Below are 8092 nucleotides of genomic sequence, written 5' to 3'. Positions count from 1 at the left end.
ATCGTATGCATCTTGATACAACAAACGAATATTACATGTTCGTGTTTTGCACAAAAAATTTAAGAATTTTTAGCTTTTAAATTTTAAGAAAATTAAAAAGGAAAAATTTTGTTTGATACCGTGAGTTTTTTACTCTTATTTTTGGAAAAAAAAAACCCCTGAATTTAAAAGCTGTTTTAAGTAGTTTTTCAACGTTTTAACCATTTATGTTTAATTAATTTTACACATTTAAATCTACTAACTATTTTTTTTTCAAATATTTGATAAATAAAAAATACAGTTTCCAATTTCAAAACATAGATGGTGTTAGGTGTTAGATTATGAGTAGATTTTATATATTTGTATTTACCGGTTAAAAAAAAAATCATGTTTTATATTTTTATTATTTTTGTTTTTGTTTTTATAAAAAGGGAAATAAATTGTCTCGTGCAACTTTTATCCAACTTGCATCAATTTTTAGCAAAAAGGTCAAACAAAAATCATGCCTCGTCATCCAGCCGTCTAAATTGTTTCCACCCTACATCTACATCCGTCGTCTATTATCCATGCCACGTAACCAGTTTCTTATCAATAAACAAACGGCTACAATTCATCCACGTGTCGCCGTTGATGCGTTATTACACCCTCGATCCAACGGACCGCTGTACTCGTTTCCGCAGCTCTCAAATTCTCCACACTTTCGCCTGCACCCCCAACATCCCCGGAGCTCCGGCAGTCTCTGTCTCTTCTAGAGCCGGAGATCTACTTCGCGCCAAATTAATTCGAATAATTCAACGGCTATGGCGGACTCGGATAACGAATCTGGAGGACACAACGCGGGCGGTGATTTGTCGGCGAGAGAGCAAGACAGGTTTCTTCCGATTGCTAACGTGAGTCGGATCATGAAGAAGGCGCTGCCGGCGAACGCAAAGATCTCCAAGGATGCGAAGGAGACAGTGCAGGAGTGCGTGTCGGAGTTCATCAGCTTCATAACCGGCGAGGCGTCGGATAAGTGCCAGAGGGAGAAGAGGAAGACGATTAACGGCGACGATTTGCTATGGGCGATGACGACGTTAGGGTTTGAGGAGTACGTTGAGCCTCTGAAGGTGTACTTAGCGAAGTACAGGGAATTGGAAGGGGAGAAGACGACGATGGGAAGGCCAGGGGAGAAGGACGGTTCATCTGGAGGAGGTGTTGATGCTGCAGTAGGCGGCGGAGGTAGTGGCGGAGGAGTTAATTCCGGTGGATATAACGGGATGTACGGAGGGACAGGGTATCATCAAATGTACAATTCGGGTCAGTATCAACAAACGGGTATGGGTATGGGTATGGGCGTTGGAGTGGGTAGTCCAACGGGTAGCCTGGGCAGATCGGGCAGCATTGGCAGGGGCGGTGGCGCTTCCTCTTTGAAGCCAGGTCGGTAAAGTGGGTTAGTTATGAAAAATTAAATTAAATAAAAAGCAAAAGAAAATTAAAAAGAAAGCGAAAAGAAAAAAAATAATTTCCCACTTTTTTTTTATTACTTTTTGCTAATTGGGTTATTTTTCTGATTAATTATTGACATGTGAATTTTTAAGCTTGGTATTAGGTTTTGTATTTTTCATTTGTAATATTAAATTCAGTTTACGACTGTTTTTTTATTTTAATTTTGAATATAGATTGGAAATCGAGAACTTGTTGTATGTAACTATCTATTGTGTAGCAATAAAATATAATTGTATTTATTGTAAACTATAGATGACAATGATTTATAAATTTTATTTTTAATCTTTTAAATACTTTTTAGACATGAAATAATAGTGTAACATTTTAATTTTTTAACAGACCTTGTAATTTTGGAAACTATAAATGCAATAAATGGTATGGTCAATTATTTTGTAAACTGCTATAACATGCTTTCTCTTAATGAAGAAAAAAGCAAAAGAATAATACAATCCATGAATACATGTGGGTAAAAAAAATCTTGAAAATATGCGTTTTGTATGGTTGATTGAGCTGTTTTTCCATGCCCGGTTCAAACCGATTTAAGATCCGATGCAAAACAAATATAAACCCCTTTAAAATACATAAATACTAGTTAAATAAATAAAAATGAAGTATAACAAGGTTTAATAATATACCTATACAATTGAAACGGAGCCTATTGGATCTCATTGCAATCTTTTATACATCTATTCAATGTTTTACCCCACTCATTCACAAACATGTCTCAAGCTTTTAGGATCTTGGTCGTACAAATTATTAACTTTTGTATACATGTAGTTTGGACAAATAATGTTTCCCAACAACTTGAGCAATCTAATCATAAACACTATTTCATGTCGTCCCTATTAGTAAAACAAAAACATAATCATATAACCAATTTTGAATACTCAAATTGAATTGCAATTTATACTCCATAAAATGATATAAATAACAATACCTATAACACAAAATCTTGAATCATACCAAATTTGAAACTTTCTTTACTCACCCTTTAATACATTTCTAACTAATAAAAGTTAATTTTTTGAGCAAGTGATCATTCAATAATAATAATAATAATAATAATAATAATAATAACAACTATAATGAAACTATACATACCTATATACTTATAAAATCTAAGTTGAAATAAAACTAAACTTCACAAAGAATCCACACATATTATCTTATGGGGTCTTTCCCATATTGCATCGGTATATTCGACAACTTTCATTCTTTTTCAAAACTAATCTAACTTGAAAAACTTAAATGATAAGAGAATAAAAATTGAATGATTAACATATTAGTTCAAACTCGGAGATGAGATAATAAAGTCATAGAGATCGAGAAATCAATTTCAGTTGACAATTGAACTTTAGAACTTCATATATCTAAAAATCAGTATTTAGAACTTGTAGAACTTCAGAATGAGAAATCGGAACTGGGGCAGAAATGGATTAGCAAATCAATTGACAAGATGGACAATTAAAAATCGGAAAAATAAAAAAGTAAGAGGGACATAATCGCAATCCCATTGGGGGTTCAATTCGGTTTGACCGCTTTGCTCAATCGTTTGAGAAATTACCACCACTGATGCATCAGTTTTTTACGCTTCAATCATCTATGAAACGATCGACATTAATTTTGAGTTCTCAAACTAGTTGGATTGTAAAAGGTCGCACTGATTGCCTCATTCCGATTTTTTCAACTCATGTCTTAACATTAATTAGATGTTTGATTTTGATTAGTTTTTTATAATTAAATATGAATTCTGAAAAATTGTAGTTTTTTAAAAATAATTTCTAACAAAAACAAATTTAAAAGAATAATAATTCAAACTTTTAGTTTTTTTTTTCAGTATATTCGAAAATCTATATATAGTTTGACAATTTCAAACTCGTTTATTTTTATTTTTGCATTGAGTTTCAAACTTGTTTACGATTTTCTAATTTGTTCTTGAGTTTCAAACTATCTACGTATGTTAGAAATATATTAAAATCATACCATAATGAGTAAAAAGGAGAAAAACAATCGATCTTCGGTTTAAAAAAATGATGATTGGAAAGAATACGACTGAGAAAAAATCAGAAGAAAACAAGATTTTTTTTCGAAAATAAGAATATTGTTAGAATATCTCAACTTTTGAAATCATGGTTAGTAATTGAAGTTCTATTTTAAATGGTCATTATTTAATACTGACATAATTTCTTAGAGAATAGGTTTATTGGGTCAATATCCCTTTGTAGGTACATTTCTTTTGTGGATTCTTAGTTTCTATATACTGGATTAATGAATAATGAGTATGTGTCAAAATGTTATAGGAATTCTAGCTTCGTCAGTAAGATAGCATCTTATATATTTTGGGATTCCAGCACATGCTCGTGATTGTACCTTTGTGATCAAGAGAATTGGAACAAAATCTTGAAAGGTAATAAAAGTGCACAAAAAAAGACATTAAAACTTTATCATAAATCATGCATGAGGATACTTGTAAATCATTTTCTTCTTTATTAAATATTAGCTTAAACTGATTTGTATATTTGGCACTAAGTTGCTTAACAAACACATTGTTTTCTGTCAGTAATACATTTTTACTTTAAAGTAACTGTATTGAAAAAAAATCCAAAAATGATTCTTAAATTGTAGCACCATAAATGTTAGAGAAAATAACAAATATAACTTAATATCTTAATCATTTAATAACAAAAAAATTAAGAAATGACCAAAATAAATTAACAAAATCATAGGTGGGCATTTATGGGCAGCTATTTCGGCTAATGGGTTAGTTTCGTAAGATCACTTAGGATTTCGTCATTGATATAAAAAGTTTAGGATTTTGCCCTTGTGGAAATCATAAATGACATGTGGCCAACTACGATTCTCTCTCTTAAATTGCAATTTAATGTTTTTTCCCTCTTAAATCCTAACATTTTGACTACACTCATAAATTTTAACTGTGATTTCTTACACTTTAACTAAGAAAAATACATAGAAGGGGAATTAAGAGTGTGGACAAGAATTGCAGCTATTGTGGTGTTATAGAAGAGACTATCCATCATTTATTATGTGGATGTCCTGCAACATGTTCCATAATGGATTGGGTGTTTAGGTGGTGTGGAATTCAACATTCCAGCTTCTCGTGCGTTTCTGAGGTTCTGGACTTTGTCTCTAGCTGGGGAACCTATCTAAAGAGAAGGAGGATGTTAATTAGCATTTGCTATGACATGTTTTGGTGTATATGGAGAGCTCGTAATGACATGGTGTTCAACAACATAGAAAACCATTCCAGAAAAAGTGTCGGATATCATTAAATTCACAGTGTATTATATGGTTTAAACATAGGAGAAAGAAAGGTGATTATATCTGGATTGATTGGATTGTTTGCCCTTTCTCTTGCATTTGAAAGGGCTGTTTTTCTTCTTCTTTTTCCTTTTTTTGTAATCTTTCTTGTGGGTTGTTGCCTAGCTCCTTGTTAGGCTGACCCTCTTTTATGTTAATATATTTGCCGGTTCAAAAAAAAACTAAGAAAAATACATAAAAATATTATAACATATATTTTTATCTATATAATAACGAGGAAACCAAATTTAGAGTTTTTCAATTTGATTTTAACAAAAAAAAACTATTGAGTTCTAGTAAAACATTTTCGTTGTCATTTGCATCGGTGGGAAGTTGGGGAATATTGATGATCAACAAAGATATATTAGGCCTTTAGTAACGAATTACAAATATTTTTTCTTTTTCTTTTTTTTTGCAAATATTAATTTTATTGGTTTTTTTATATTTTGTGGAAAAGAAGATCAGTTTGCTAGCTAAATTAGATATCAGTTTTGTATTTCCAAGATCATGAAATGTTTTATGTTATAGACATAGTTGATGATAGTAATGAAGGGTCAATAACCCCCAGCTATCATAACGGAAGGAAGCCACCTGTCCCACAATGCGCTCACTCTTCTGATGCTCTTTCTTCATAGCCTCAATATGAGCCTCTCGAATCTGCTCTAATAATGGGGTAATCACTTTCATCATCAAACATAAATCCCTGAATGGAGTCGTGACCGCCTTGTAGCTGAGAGCATCAACCACCACATTGGCCTTCCCCCAGGTGATAAAGGATCTCACAATCATAATCATTCACCACATCCAACCATCTGCGCTGCCTCATGTTTAGATTTGGCTGATCCATCAAATACCTTAAGCTCTTATGATCCGTGTAGATAGTACAGTGGACCCCATAGAGGTAATGTCACCAAATCTTTAGGACAAATACCACTGTCCCCAACTCCAAATCGTGCGTAGGATAATTTGCCTCATGAGGCTTCAGCTGCCTCGAAGCGTAAGCAATCACGTGACCCCGCTGCATCAATACTGCACCCAACCCAGTGATCGACGCATCACAATATACCACAAAGTCCTTAACGCCCTCAGACAGGGTCAAAATCGGTGCTTCACACAATCTCTGCCTCAAGGTCTCAAAAGTTGTCTGGTGCTCAAGCCCCTAGCGGAAAGTGATAGTCTTTTTCGTCAATCGGGTCAAAGGAACCGCTATCTTAGAGAAATCCTGAATGAATCTTCGATAGTAACCCGCCAATCCAAAAAAACTCTGAATCTCAGATGGAGACCTCGGAACCTCCCATCTCATCACCGCCTCGACCTTGGCCGGATCGACCAGAATATCGTTCTGGTTGACAAGGTGTCCCAGAAACTGCACCTCACGCAACCAAAACTCGCACTTGGAGAACTTCGCATACAACCTCTCCTTCCTCAAAGTCTCCAATACCTCCCTCAGATGCTCCTCATGCTGCTCCTCGGTCTTAGAATAGACCAGGATATCATCAATAAACACAATCACGAACCAATGCAACATGGGCCTGCATACGTGATTCATGAGGTCCATGAATGCGGCTGGAGCATTAGTGAGCCCGAAGGGCATCACCACAAACTCGTAATGACCATAACGAGTTTGGAAGGCCGTCTTCTGCTTATCCTCATCTCTCACTCTCATCTGATGATAACCTGAACGCAAATCAATCTTGGAAAACCAAGATGCACCCTGAATCTTGTCAAATAAATCATCAATCCTCGGGAGTGGATAACGGTTCTTCACCGTTAGCTTATTCAGCTCCAGGTAGTCGATACACATCCGATGCGACCTGTCCTTCTTCCTCACAAACAAAATCGGCGCTCCCCATGGTAAACTGATCGGCCGAATAAATCCTTTGTCTAACAGCTCCTGTATCTGTGTAGACAATTCCTGCATCTCGGGATGTACTAACCGATAAGGTGCTTTGGCTATCAGAGCCGCACCTGGAACCAAGTCAATCTGAAACTCCATTTGCCTCTTCGGAGGCACTCCAGATAAATCCTCTGGGAACACATCCGGGTAGTCCCGAATAATAGGTACATTGTTCACAATCACCTTACCCTTCTCCTGGGTATCCATAACATAGGCAACAAATCTAGAGCAACCCTGCTGAAGATGTATGGCCTTAGCTGCTGAACATAGGATAGGCCCACGCTGAACACCCTCTCCTTGGATCACTAACTCGCAATCAATCACGACCCCATTGGGGCTCAATCAATCCATCCCCATAATAACTTCGTTCTCACGCAAATAAATAAGAACCAAATCAATCGGGTACCACTCATTGAACAACTCCAATACACAACTCTGATGAACCCTCGATACCCGAACATAACGATGATCAACAATCTCAACCTCTAAAGAACAATCCAGCTCCCTCAAAGCATCGACGAACTTCTTGCTAAGTGCAAGAGACACAAAAGATAGGGTAGTCCCCGAATCAAACAAAACCAGGGCAGAGATATCGTTCATATGGAACGAACCTAATAATAAACACCAGGGCAGAGATACCGTTCATATGGAACGAACATAAATAAAGAGATAATGAGAAGATACATATCGGTGACCACATCGGGTGCTGCATGAGCCTCCTCGTCTGTCAGCTGAAATGCCCTGCTCCAAACAACTGGCGCCTCTGCCTTTCCCTGGCGGCCATCTGTGATCCTCAGAGTCGCCAGAGTAGGTGTTGCTACTGGTCCTCCTGATGCTAAACTCGGGTAGTTGGCCTTCTTGTGGCCCATCTGATTGCAATGGAAGCAAATCAGATTTGATATACGGGTGGTGGTAGTAGCAGTACAATCTCTGCCAAAGTGCCTTCTCTTGCCGCTCTTATAGCAGCCCGAACCACCCACTCTGCAGACTCCATCATGTGCCCTGCCGCACTTGCCACAGCGACTCTGACCCTGCTGTCCCTTCAATCTAGAGTCGAAGCCCTTGGGTTTCTTCTTCGAAACTCCAGTCATCTGCCCATGCTCTGCCTTCCTCTTCCCCATGTGCTCCAAATCAATCTCCTATTCATAGGCCCTGGATATCATGTCATCCAGTGTCGGGCAGGCAGAAAAAATATTAAACTCCCGAATATATGATCTCAACATATCATGGTACCGAGTCTTCCGCATCTCCTCGTCTACGGAATACTGGAGTACCAATAAGGCTCTCTACCGGAACTTGGCGGTGATCTCCGCCACAGTCTCTGTCGTCTGTCTCATGTCCAGAAACTCCCTAGCTAGCTGTTGCGCCTCAACAACTGGTGCAAACTCCGCTCGGAACCAGGCCACAAAATCC

The 8092-nt window shown here is 37.1% G+C and overlaps 1 pseudogene; it reads left to right on the top strand.

Annotated features, from left to right (window-relative positions):
• Positions 1-628: 628 nt before the first annotated feature.
• LOC145115934 (nuclear transcription factor Y subunit B-3 pseudogene) lies at positions 629-1710 on the top strand (annotated as a pseudogene).
• Positions 1711-8092: the final 6382 nt, after the last annotated feature.

This window comes from Lactuca virosa, chromosome 5, assembly GCF_052849685.1.
Source record: "Lactuca virosa cultivar CGN04683 chromosome 5, Lactuca_virosa_CGN04683_v6, whole genome shotgun sequence".
NCBI classification, from domain to species: Eukaryota; Viridiplantae; Streptophyta; class Magnoliopsida; order Asterales; family Asteraceae; genus Lactuca; species Lactuca virosa.
This window is presented reverse-complemented; position numbering and strand designations above follow the sequence as displayed.